The following is an 11,595-nucleotide window of genomic DNA, read 5'->3' on the forward strand; positions in this document are numbered from 1 at the left end:
AGTTACAAGAATTGAAAGATTGCTACCCAAAAATGCTTAGGGTACCTTGGAGATGCTCTAGATCATGGTGCTCAAAAACATTCTAGTGACTCTATTGAAGAAATAGTGGTTTCACTAGTGTTCAACTGACCATTTGGAGATAACAACACTAGAAAAATAATACCATAGTGAATGGTTCAAAAGTTGCATAGCGGTGTACCAATTCACTAAGTAACACTACAAGTTTTAGCATCGACCAAGATAATTGCACCAATCTCAAAAAATATAGAATCTCCCATAACTAAGAGATATTATTATAGACATTGATATCATGGTCTTCTAACATCTAATAGTTTGTCAATAGGCATTAATATCTCTATGTTATGAGAGCTAGAAGTTTGCTGCTCAAATATGCTTAGGGCAGCTTGGAGACGCTCCAAATTGAGGTGCTCATGAATGTTCTAGTGACTCCATGGATGAAAGAATAGTGTTACCAAGGTTCACCTAGCCATCCTAAGTGAATGACACCAATGAAACAATTCCATAACAAATAGTTCAACATTTGTGTAGTGGAGTTTCAATTGAAATTGAATCTTCCATAATTGAGAGAGATTATTATAGACATCAATATCATGATCTTGTAACATCTAATAGTTTTTTGATAAGCATCACAAGATCTAAGTTACAATCATTAAAAGATCAGTACCCAAATCTGCTTAGGAAACCTTGGAGATGCTTTGAATTGGGATGCTTGTGAACATTCTAGTGACTCTATCAATAAAAATGTGATTTTAGTAGAGTTCACCCAATCATCTAGAGCTAAACATACTAATGAGTGATGCCACAAAAAATTGTTCAAAATTTGTGTAGCGGTGCACTAAAGAACACTATGAGTTTTGGCATCAACTAATATTGTTTTTCCAATTTCAAACAAAATTAAATCTCCTATAACTGAGATAGGTTATTTTAGACATCGATATCATGCTCCTGTAGCATCAAATAGTTCATCAATATGCATCATGAGCTCTGAGTTACAAGCATTAGAAAAATTCAACCCAAACATGCTTAGGGCACATTAGAGATTCTCTAGATTAGGGTGCTTGTGAATGTTCTAGTGACTCCATGGAGGAAACAGTGGTATCACTAGGGTTCACCCAACCATCTAAAGCTAATAGCACCAACAAATTGATGCTAGAACCATCCTTTATGGTTAATTGAATTTTTTTAACAATAATTATACTTATAAACACTATTATCTAGATTCCACTTTGAATATTGTAAGCATGACTAATATTAAAATATGGTTTTTATGCTCACTCTTTGTTATTTAATGACTTTGACTCTTTTGACCACTTTGATTAACCTTTGACCAATATGGACTAATAGGCTAAATGCTCACATAAATGTCCATAAGAATTTATCATCAATCTATTAGATATGAAAACACAAATTAGAAAGCCTTATTGAAAGATAGATAATAAATCAACAAGATAATATTTGTAATATTTCAAGTGTTTCACCATAATTACAACTGAATTCATTACAAATATAAATATGTCTCTACCATACAAAGTAATTTATATGAAACAAAAGGTATTCAATGTACATCATTGCGTATACTAAAGTCCTTGTGTATATTATTCATACAACCATATTTTATACAGACAACTACAAAAAATCCTAGAAACTAAACAATTGCTATTGTTAAAGACATCAAGAATTCAATATCATACTAAATGTCACTATTATAGGAATTTAATATTAAGTAAAAGTATAGGCATATAATTAATATGTGATACTAATTTTGAAGCATATAATGAACAATTGAAACCTTGTTGTGATTTAGTATTACCTAGTGAAGTGCTCCTAAAGGGCTATCTCTCTTCTTGAGGGTCTCCAATAGGGCATTGTCATCAGAATTAGCAATAGTAAAAATTCCTTAATTTTTTATCATCCTTCATGTATCCCCAACTTGACATTTGATGCTATAGTAAAGTGTGAATATTTGATGCTTCACCATAGGCAATATTTTCAAAGTTCACCATTAAAATATCAGATACCCAATATATCATGTATTTGATATATCCCGCCCAAAAATATGTAAACGGATCACATGAAAATAGTAGGGTGGACACTGAAAGTTGATGATAGATCATGATTATCCCCTCAATGAACCATGTGATGTCCAAGTCTTGAGTGTGTTTTCTATTGTTATGTAAATGAGGTATTTTCTATTATAAATGATGCTTTTGTTTATTTTATATAATATTATATTATATTAATTGTAATATAATATATTCTATTACATTATATTTTAATATATCTTAATATACTATATAATATAGTATATAAGATAGTCATTCTTTAGTATTTTGACACATTTCGTTTGCTCATATGGGTCAAAACGGGTTATAGGATAACCTATGACCCATTTCAAAATATTTGATAATGACATGTTTCCCTAGGGGTCCTAAGACCACTAGGGACACATTGTGCTTGTTCGTATGGGTTGAAAGGGGTCATAGGATAACCTATGACCCCTTTTGACACATTTGATGATGACATATGTCCCTAGGGATCCAAGGACCCCTAGGAACACATTACACTTCTTCATCTGTGTTGAAATCGGTCATGTAAGTTATCCTATGACCCCTTTCAACACATTTGATGATGGCATATGTCCCTATAGCTTCTAGAAACCCTAGGGTTACATTATGCATGTTCATATGTGTTGAAATGTGTCACTAGATGAAATATGGCTACTTCCAACACATTTTATGATAACATGTGTCCCTAGGGGTCCTAGGACCCTAGCGACACATTGTGCTTGTTCTATATTTCAAAATGGGTCATAAAATAGCATATTCCCCCTTTTGACACATTTAATGATGACATGTGTCAAAAGTGGTCATACAATAATCTATGACCCTTTTCAAAAAATTTGATGATAATATGTGTCCTTGAGGATCCTAGGACCCCTATGGATACATTTCACATGTTTGTATAGATCGAAAGGGGTCGTAGGATAACCTATGACCCATTTTGACACATTTGATGATGACATGTGTCCCTAGGGGTCCTAGGACCCCTAGGGACACATTGCACTTGTTTGTATGGGCTGAAAGGGGTCATATGATAACCTATCACCCCTTTCAACAGATTTGATAATGACATGTGTCTCTAGGGGTCCTATGACCCCTAATGACACATTGTGCTTGTTCATATGGGTTAAAAGAGGTCAAAGGATAACCTATGACCCCTTCCAACAAATTGTATGATGGCATGTGTCCCTATGGGTCCAAGGACCCCTAGTGAAAAATTTTACTTGTTCATATGGGTTGAAAGGGCTCACATGATAACTTGTGACCCTTTCTCTCACATTTGATGACAATATATGTCCCTAGGGTCTTAGGACCCTTAGGGACACATTGCAGTTATTCATATTGGTCAAAAGGGATCATATGATAAACTATGTCCCACATTTGATAATGACATGTGTCCCCAAGACTTCTAGGACCCCTAGGGACATATTGTGCTTGTTCATATGTCTTGAAATGGGACATAGGATAACCTATGATCCCTTTTGATACATTTGATGATGACATGTGTCCCCATGGATCTTAGGACCCATAGGAACACATTGTGCTTATTCATATGGGTCAAAATGGGTCATAGGATAACCTTTGACTTCTTCTGACACATTTGATGATGGCATGTGTATTTAGGGTTCATAGTGTCCTTAGGGGCACATTTTACATATTCATACGTGTTGAAAGGACCAAGGACCCTTAGAGACAAATTGTGGTTGTTCATATGTGTCAAAAGGGGTCATAGGATAAGTTATGACCCATTTCAACACATTTGATGATGATAAGTCTCCCTAGGGTTCCTAGAACCCCTAAGGATTCATTCCACTTGTTTATATGTGTCCAAAGGGGTAATAGGATAATCTATGACCCCTTTCAACACATTTACACTTGTTCATATGACTTGGACATCACATGGATCATGGAGGGGATAATCATGACCCTTCCTCAAATTTCAATCCCCACCCTCCATTTTCCATTGCATTCATTTACATATTTGGATGGGAGGAAATTGGGTATCCAATTTATTGGGTATTGGATTAGGATTGTTAATCACCAAGCCTCCTTGGTAACCTTAAAAAATATGAATTTGTAGTGTTTAGGGGTGTTCCAGAATTTGATGACATTTGATGACTTCTAATCTAACAAAATCAACTAAAATGAAAAGGGTTTGTACAACTTATATTCTCATCTTTGCAAAAATATAATTTTTGTCAAGATATTTGTCTGATAAGTATTTATTACTTATTTTTAAATGTTTTTGATTTACATATTGATGTCTCACAAAGTTTCAAACTGTAAAATATTTTTGAAATCAAACAGATGTGTCACATTCTATGTTTTTCCTACTACAATTTTAGAAAAAAATAAATATTAAATTTTGTAAATGTATTGAATTAGTTAAGGTGGTCTAACATAAACCTTATTTTTCCTGATTATGTTGTTGCAGAAAATTCATAATTAATTATTTATTTATAATGAAAATACGCAAAAATATGCATCACTTCTAAGCATGAGTTGAAGATACTTTTGATATCTATAAAAAATATTATTATTTAATTATGATTTAGGTGGATAGACATAAACCTACTTATTTTTGTCCTTAAATTTTGGTAACATTGTATTGAAATATGAATTTTTGAATGATCAAATTAAATTATTTTCAGATAAGGCCTAGTATTTTAGAAACTATATTCAATTCCCTATATATTCTATTGTTACAAATTTTTAATATAAACTTCATAACTAGTTGAAAATTGCACGTCAAGTGGACATAAACTTGATTTACTGATTTTGAACTACCACTTTACAATATAGTTTCCCCCACCATTATCCTGCATGTGCATACCCTAATATTTTATGGGATTTACAATTATCTTTATTTTTCTTTTTCTTTTTTTAAAGAGAAACTCTTTGATGGTTTTATGATTTGTTATGTGTTTACCTCTAGAAACTTTCCCTCTCCACTATGTGGCATAAGAATTTAGTTAGTATTATTGTTACAGTTGTTGTTCATAGGTGTAACTTTAGCAGTGTGGTTAGATTAGCTTTTGTCAATGCACTATTTACTTTTTGATTATTTTGCTAGGTAATGGTGGATGTCTCAAAAGGTTGAAGTCACTTGAAGTTGTTTTCCCTAGTTTATGTTGTTTTTTATATTAAAGGGCAACCAGAATGGGGGTTGACTTGAACAAAAGAATTAAAGCTTAAAATCAGCTAGAAGTCATTACCATCTGATCCCTAGTTTATGTTGTTATGTCATTGTTGTATCTAGGTTCAGAGCACTCCCACTGCCATCTAATTTTGTTTTGTTTTGTTTGTAAATTGATATTAATTTTTGTCTTCCATAGCTTTTCATGTTTTGATTATGTTTATTTTGGAGTTGAATAGTTTGATGTTTACCCTTTTGATGTATGGGTCTATAGTAGTCATGTGGTTGATTTTTAAACTTCTTGATTTAGTTTTGGTTTGGTTTAAATATCTTCTTTTTTATTATTTATAATATTAGAAGTCATAAATAAAAGATGCATTAATCTAATTTGAATGAGACTACCTTTGCATAGCATTTTATATTAAAACATCTCTTAGAAACATTATTATAATATAATTAAAATGTAGATTGGGGTATGTGCACCAAGATGATGTAAAGAAAAGTGGACGCCACCACAAAAAATACAAAAATATCAATAACCCAATCAGGTTATTTAAGATTTGAAAAAGAGGCTAGGCTTGGTTAAAAAGCTTGACCAAAATATAAAAAATAACAAAACCCAATCAGTTTTTTAGATTTTCAAATAACTCAACCGAGTTATGAAAATAAAAAAATACATTAAAAACCTGACCAGGTTTTGAAGAAATAAAAATGGGCTCTACTTTGGAGACCATAACTTTCACATCTAAAGTCTGATGGATTATGTTCAAAATGACTTGGAAAGGTATTGAAGATATCTATAACATAATGGAAAAATATTAATTCTAGGACATCAAGATTATTTTTTCCATCCATTTGAATCAAACATTTTCTAAATTAGGTAGCCATTGTTTCTCAAAAATAAAGCAAATAGGTAGATAAGAGTGCTATCATATTTCAACCCCCCATCTCTCTCTCTCTCTCTCTATCAAACACATACACTCAGCCACTTAGTAAATCCTACTCTCTCTCTCTCTCTCCCCACCCCCCCCCCCCCCCCCCCCCCCCACCCCCAATATTTCAACCCCCATCTCTCTCTCTCTCTCTCTTCCACCCCCCACTCCCAAATTTGTGGCAAGAAAAAAGGGCAAAAATCAGCCAAAAGTGATTACCATATGATCCTTGGTTTATGTTGTTATGATATTTTTGTATCTAGGTTAAAGGTACTCCAAGAGATTCTAGGAATACAATGTTGTTAGAAATAATTCCTACCACATGGCAAGATGCCCCTACTCTTCCATCTGCATATCCAAATTCTTTCTCCCCACCATCATTTTTCCTTCTTAGAGAGTTCAAAATTGAACCAACATCCCTATCCTGCTCCTCTACTAACCCCTCTAAGATCATTACTATTGGAAATATTGATAGTTTTTAGACATCTTGTTAATAGGGGTGACTTATGGTTGGATTAGTTTCCAGTCAATATCCTAGTTACTTTTTTATTATTTTGTTAGGTAATGGGTGATGTTGTTTTAGGCTAGAATGGTCTGAAATTGTCTCCATGGTTTATGTTGTTATGTAATTGTTGTATCTAGCTTTAGGATACTCCCCTTGCCATCTAAATATAAAGAAAAAAAATATTTTCTAAATTGATATTAACTTTTATCTACCATAGTTTTTCATGATTTGATTTTGTTTGGTTTGGAATTGCACAACTTGATGTTTATTATTTTGTTGTACAGGTCTATAGTAGTCACAATGTTGATTTTTTAATTTTATAAATCTACTTTTGCCTTGGTTTCATCTATTTTGATATTATTTATAATATTAGAAATCATAAATAAAAGATGCACTAATATGATTTCAACGAGAGTACCTTTGCTAGCATTTTATTTTGAAATTTTTCCTTAGAAAGTTTATTATCATCTAATTGAAATGTAGATTGGTATTATATTTTTGTTAAACATAAAAACATATCCTTAAATTGATATCTATTTATGTACTTTACATATATTTATCAAAAACTTATATATACTAATTATAATCCATTGTAATAATCTCAATAAGAAATACAATTATATATATATATATATATATATATATATATATATATATATATATATATATATATATATATATATATATATAATGAGTTAAATTTAATAGATTTGAATTTTTGCCATCCAAAATGATGTGTACTGTGGCATTGGTTTGTGGTGTTTATTGCCTATTTTCAAACGATGTAGTTAGTAAGCCTAATCTTGTAATTAGAATAGCCAGTAACTTGTTTCATCTCCACTACGTCATACAACATTTTTTAACATCTAAAATTGAAAAAGAAGCATTGTAGCGATATTTACTAAACATGGGGGTGGCTCTATAAATGAATCACAACATTGCATTTGATTTCATATCAATCTAATTCACCTGCAAAATTATTATTCGGTTGTAACATTGAATCTTTGCTTTATCTTTGAGCTGATAATTATGGGGAATCTGATGCATATTAAACTGAGAACATTGCTTCTTGTATTCTTCATGGCATTTACGGTGCAATGTCTCAGTGAAATGCGAGGTTCCATGCCTACACAAGTCATATGATATGCCAATACGAAATTGATGATACTACATTTTTGTCTTTCTATATTATTTATAGAAATTTAAATATAAAACAATATGTTTCATTTATTAAATTAAAGAATCTCATTATTCATAATCACAATTGGTGATAGGATAAAAAGCTAATACAAATATTTTTAAATTTAATGTCATTGATATATAATTTATATTTATTTTATTGTGGTAAATGTGTTGAGATACAACTGTCTTAACCTTGCAAGTTTTTACCAAAAAATTACAAAATTTGTTTGTGGTAGATTTTCACATGTTTATGCATTAGAAAAAGGTGTATGAGTTGTTAGAAATATGCTTTGTCCATAATAGAATATAGGAGGGCCATTTTTATAACATAGACAACTCATTATATGACTTCTATGAGGGTCTAAACTAGGAGACAAAATAATGGACGAGATTTATATTTTAACATGGTTATTTTTCCCATCTTGGAATTACAAATATCAAGGATGGGCAACATGTGGCATTGTAGTTTTACCCATTGTTTCATAAGACCACAAGTGGTTGCCGATGTATAAAATCACTATATAAGTAGGGCTTGGGGAGGATTTTCCATTACTAAGTTTTGTTTGCAACGCTAGGTGCTAGAGGGCATCTCTTCCAGTTTAAAGTTGTGGTGATGCTCTTGTAAAAACATGCATTGCAAGTGTATTGTAATTCTCTTCATTTGATAATGTATTATGCAGGTTTTGGAGGCTGGGGTTTCTCTCCCACAAGTGGTTCCCCATAGTAATCACTATGTTATATGTTCATTATTATTTTGATTGCTCATTAATGCATTGCTTGAGATCTTTTGTGATACTTAAGCTAAAATTTGCATAGTCGCTATCTCAAGATTAGAGTAGGTGGTGTTTCTGTGTACCTTTGCTTCCTATAAGTGGTATTAGAGTATGGAAAATTTTGGTTCTATTTGTTAGGTGCAAGGTTTTATGAGCTAACAAAGGTTCAAGTTAGAGCTTGTGTACATTATTTCATTTTTATTTGTGGGATTAAATTGTAGCATAAAATTGTTTCTAATATTTTACAACACTCAACATGCTACATCGATGTTTTTTTCCATAAATTTCCCAATCACTATTGGTTGAACAACATTCAAACATTTGGCCAAACCATCTAAAGTTACATCAAATTGGCCAAGATAAATAGGACCTTCATCTCATTTAATTCATATACAATGTTATCAACAAGTACGTAGACAATAAAATTGTTCCCAAAATTTTGAGACAAAGAAGTAGAGGCATCTCTACCAAAATTGTTGTGGGCATCATGAAGTACTCATTATTTGTAATACAAAGAGATTTGATACCTAGTGTGTCAAAATTGCAAAATTACTTTAAATTTGAGAGTCATGCACTAACTTCTACAAGAGATGGACAATTCATGAGAATGGAAATAATGGCTTGTGTTGGACACATATTATTGAGTTGTGGTTGTGTAAAGAAGAGATTGGGAAACCATGGTTCTCTTATCATTTTTTGGTAACTTTGTCTTAGCATGATGATTAGGCCATAATTCATTAGAAGATCATTTAGGCATGCAAGTCCAGAGAAAGTAATTCCTCTACTTGAATTCCCTTCACTTCCATTTCTTGAATGACTTGTGTTAGAATGCCTAGCTCATATTGGATTGAGTGTGGAGATATTTTTGATTGTAGAAATGGAGATCATGAGTTCTACATTAAGGATAAGAAAATGACTAGATTTTGAACTTTTTTTTCTTCAAAGAAAGAAATGAGTGAGGGTTTTTGAGAGGTGATATAAGAGTTATACAATGATATGGATAGATTTCAAATATAAATAGGGTGTTTTTATTGGAAAATTAAAGTTGTGGTAATCAGTTTATTTGAAATTTTAATTGAAACACTTTTCATCTAAAAAAATGGGATGATTCAAATTTCAATTTTAAATATATGAATTTTAAAAATTATTATATGCATCTTATTTTAAGATTCTAATAATTTAAAATATGAAAACAAAATATGATTAGATATTTATAGAAATAATTTTCTATATTTTTAATTTTTTTCTGCTTCTAGTGATTCTCAAAAAAAGTTGAAATCATAATGTATAGATGATGCTAAATATTTCTTGAATGTATTTGATATGTTCCCCTAAAACTTAATGGAAAAAATGTTGGCACAATTATAATTTTAAATTTTTTTATATGCATCTTATTTTAAGATTCTAATTATTTAAAATACAAAAACAAAATATTATTAGACATTTATAGAAATAATTTTCCTTTTTTTTAATATTTTTTTTCCACTTCTAGTGATTCACAAAAAAAAGTTGAAATCATAATGTATAGAAGATGCTAAATATTTATTAATTGTATTAGATATGTTCCTCTAAAACTTAATGGAAAAAATGTTGGCACAATTATAAAATTAACAAGTGTCATGCAGTGGCTTGTATTTGTCGTAAGTTGTTAAAAAAAATAAAATTTGACAAAACTTTAATATTTGTATTATATCATAAATTTTTTTTTAAAGTTCAAAAATGGCTCATGAAGGAAAGAATTTGTAGGAAAATCTTCACATCATCACTTAGAAAAGACAACATTCCTAGAAAGACCTAATGACATTCTAAGCAATCCACTCTAATCCCCAAACCAAAAATGGGCAATTAAGAAAGCCAATTACAAAAATATGATCATAGAACCCCCATTACATCAAATTTATTTTAAGATTTTAATTAGTTGAAACATCAAAACAAAATATGATTAAATATTTATAGAATTAATTTTCTTTAAAAAATTTCCACTTCTAGTGATTAACAAAAGAGTTGAAATAATAATGTATAGAAGATGTTAAATATTTCTTAACTATTTGATTTGTTCTAAAAAACTTAATGGAGAAAATGTTGGCACAATTAAAAAATTAACAAGTGCCATGCAGTGGTCTATATTTTTTGTAAGTTGTAATAAATTTTTTTTTAGGGTTAAACTTTAATATTTATATTGTATCATAATAATATTTACACCATCTTTTTCTAGGTTTAGAAAAGGGCTCATGGAGGAAAAATAAGTAAATTGTTATAAGTTAAAGTTTATGAAATAAATTAAATAAATATAAGTAGAATATAGGTAATAGAAGTTTGATGGCAATAATTGATGTAAATGAATGTCATATAATATTAAAATAAAAAAATTTGAAATAATTAAATTAGTATAAAAGTAATGTATAATAGTATTTAAAATATTTATGTACATTTTATATATAAATAAAACATAAATATGAAAAAAATGATGAAGTAGTGTGTGGAATATTAGTTGTAGAAAAATATTTTTAGAGTCCAAATTGAATGAATTAGTTACATGTAATTTAAGATGACTAGAACCAAGAGTTTGAAGTGAGATAGTTAATGTAAAAACCTTAAACTTTACATATGTTTTAATATATAGGAGAATTTTAGAATATTGTATGATAATATGGGTACATGTAGTGGTTTTTCAAAATTTTCTCCTATAACACCCAAATATATATGTCAATCTAATTGCATTAAAATAATATAGACGATTTAAGAAATTAAACAAATTACATATATGATTTAGAAAAATATAGAGTGATAATAAAAAATTAAAATATTTGCATCTTATTGGTTGACATAAAAAAAATATTAGTCACTAATTAAGGAAAAGTGATTGAAATAGTATAGCTTATGAAAAATACAATAATGTGGTAAAACTATCATCAAATGAGGTTGTAGGTAATTGATTTTTTCTTCTAAATTTGTAAAATTAACAATATTTATTAATCAAAGAAAA

Source organism: Cupressus sempervirens, chromosome 9 (genome assembly GCF_028749045.1).
Source record: "Cupressus sempervirens isolate cs-2001-9-10 chromosome 9, ASM2874904v1, whole genome shotgun sequence".
In the NCBI taxonomy this organism is placed as follows: domain Eukaryota; kingdom Viridiplantae; phylum Streptophyta; class Pinopsida; order Cupressales; family Cupressaceae; genus Cupressus; species Cupressus sempervirens.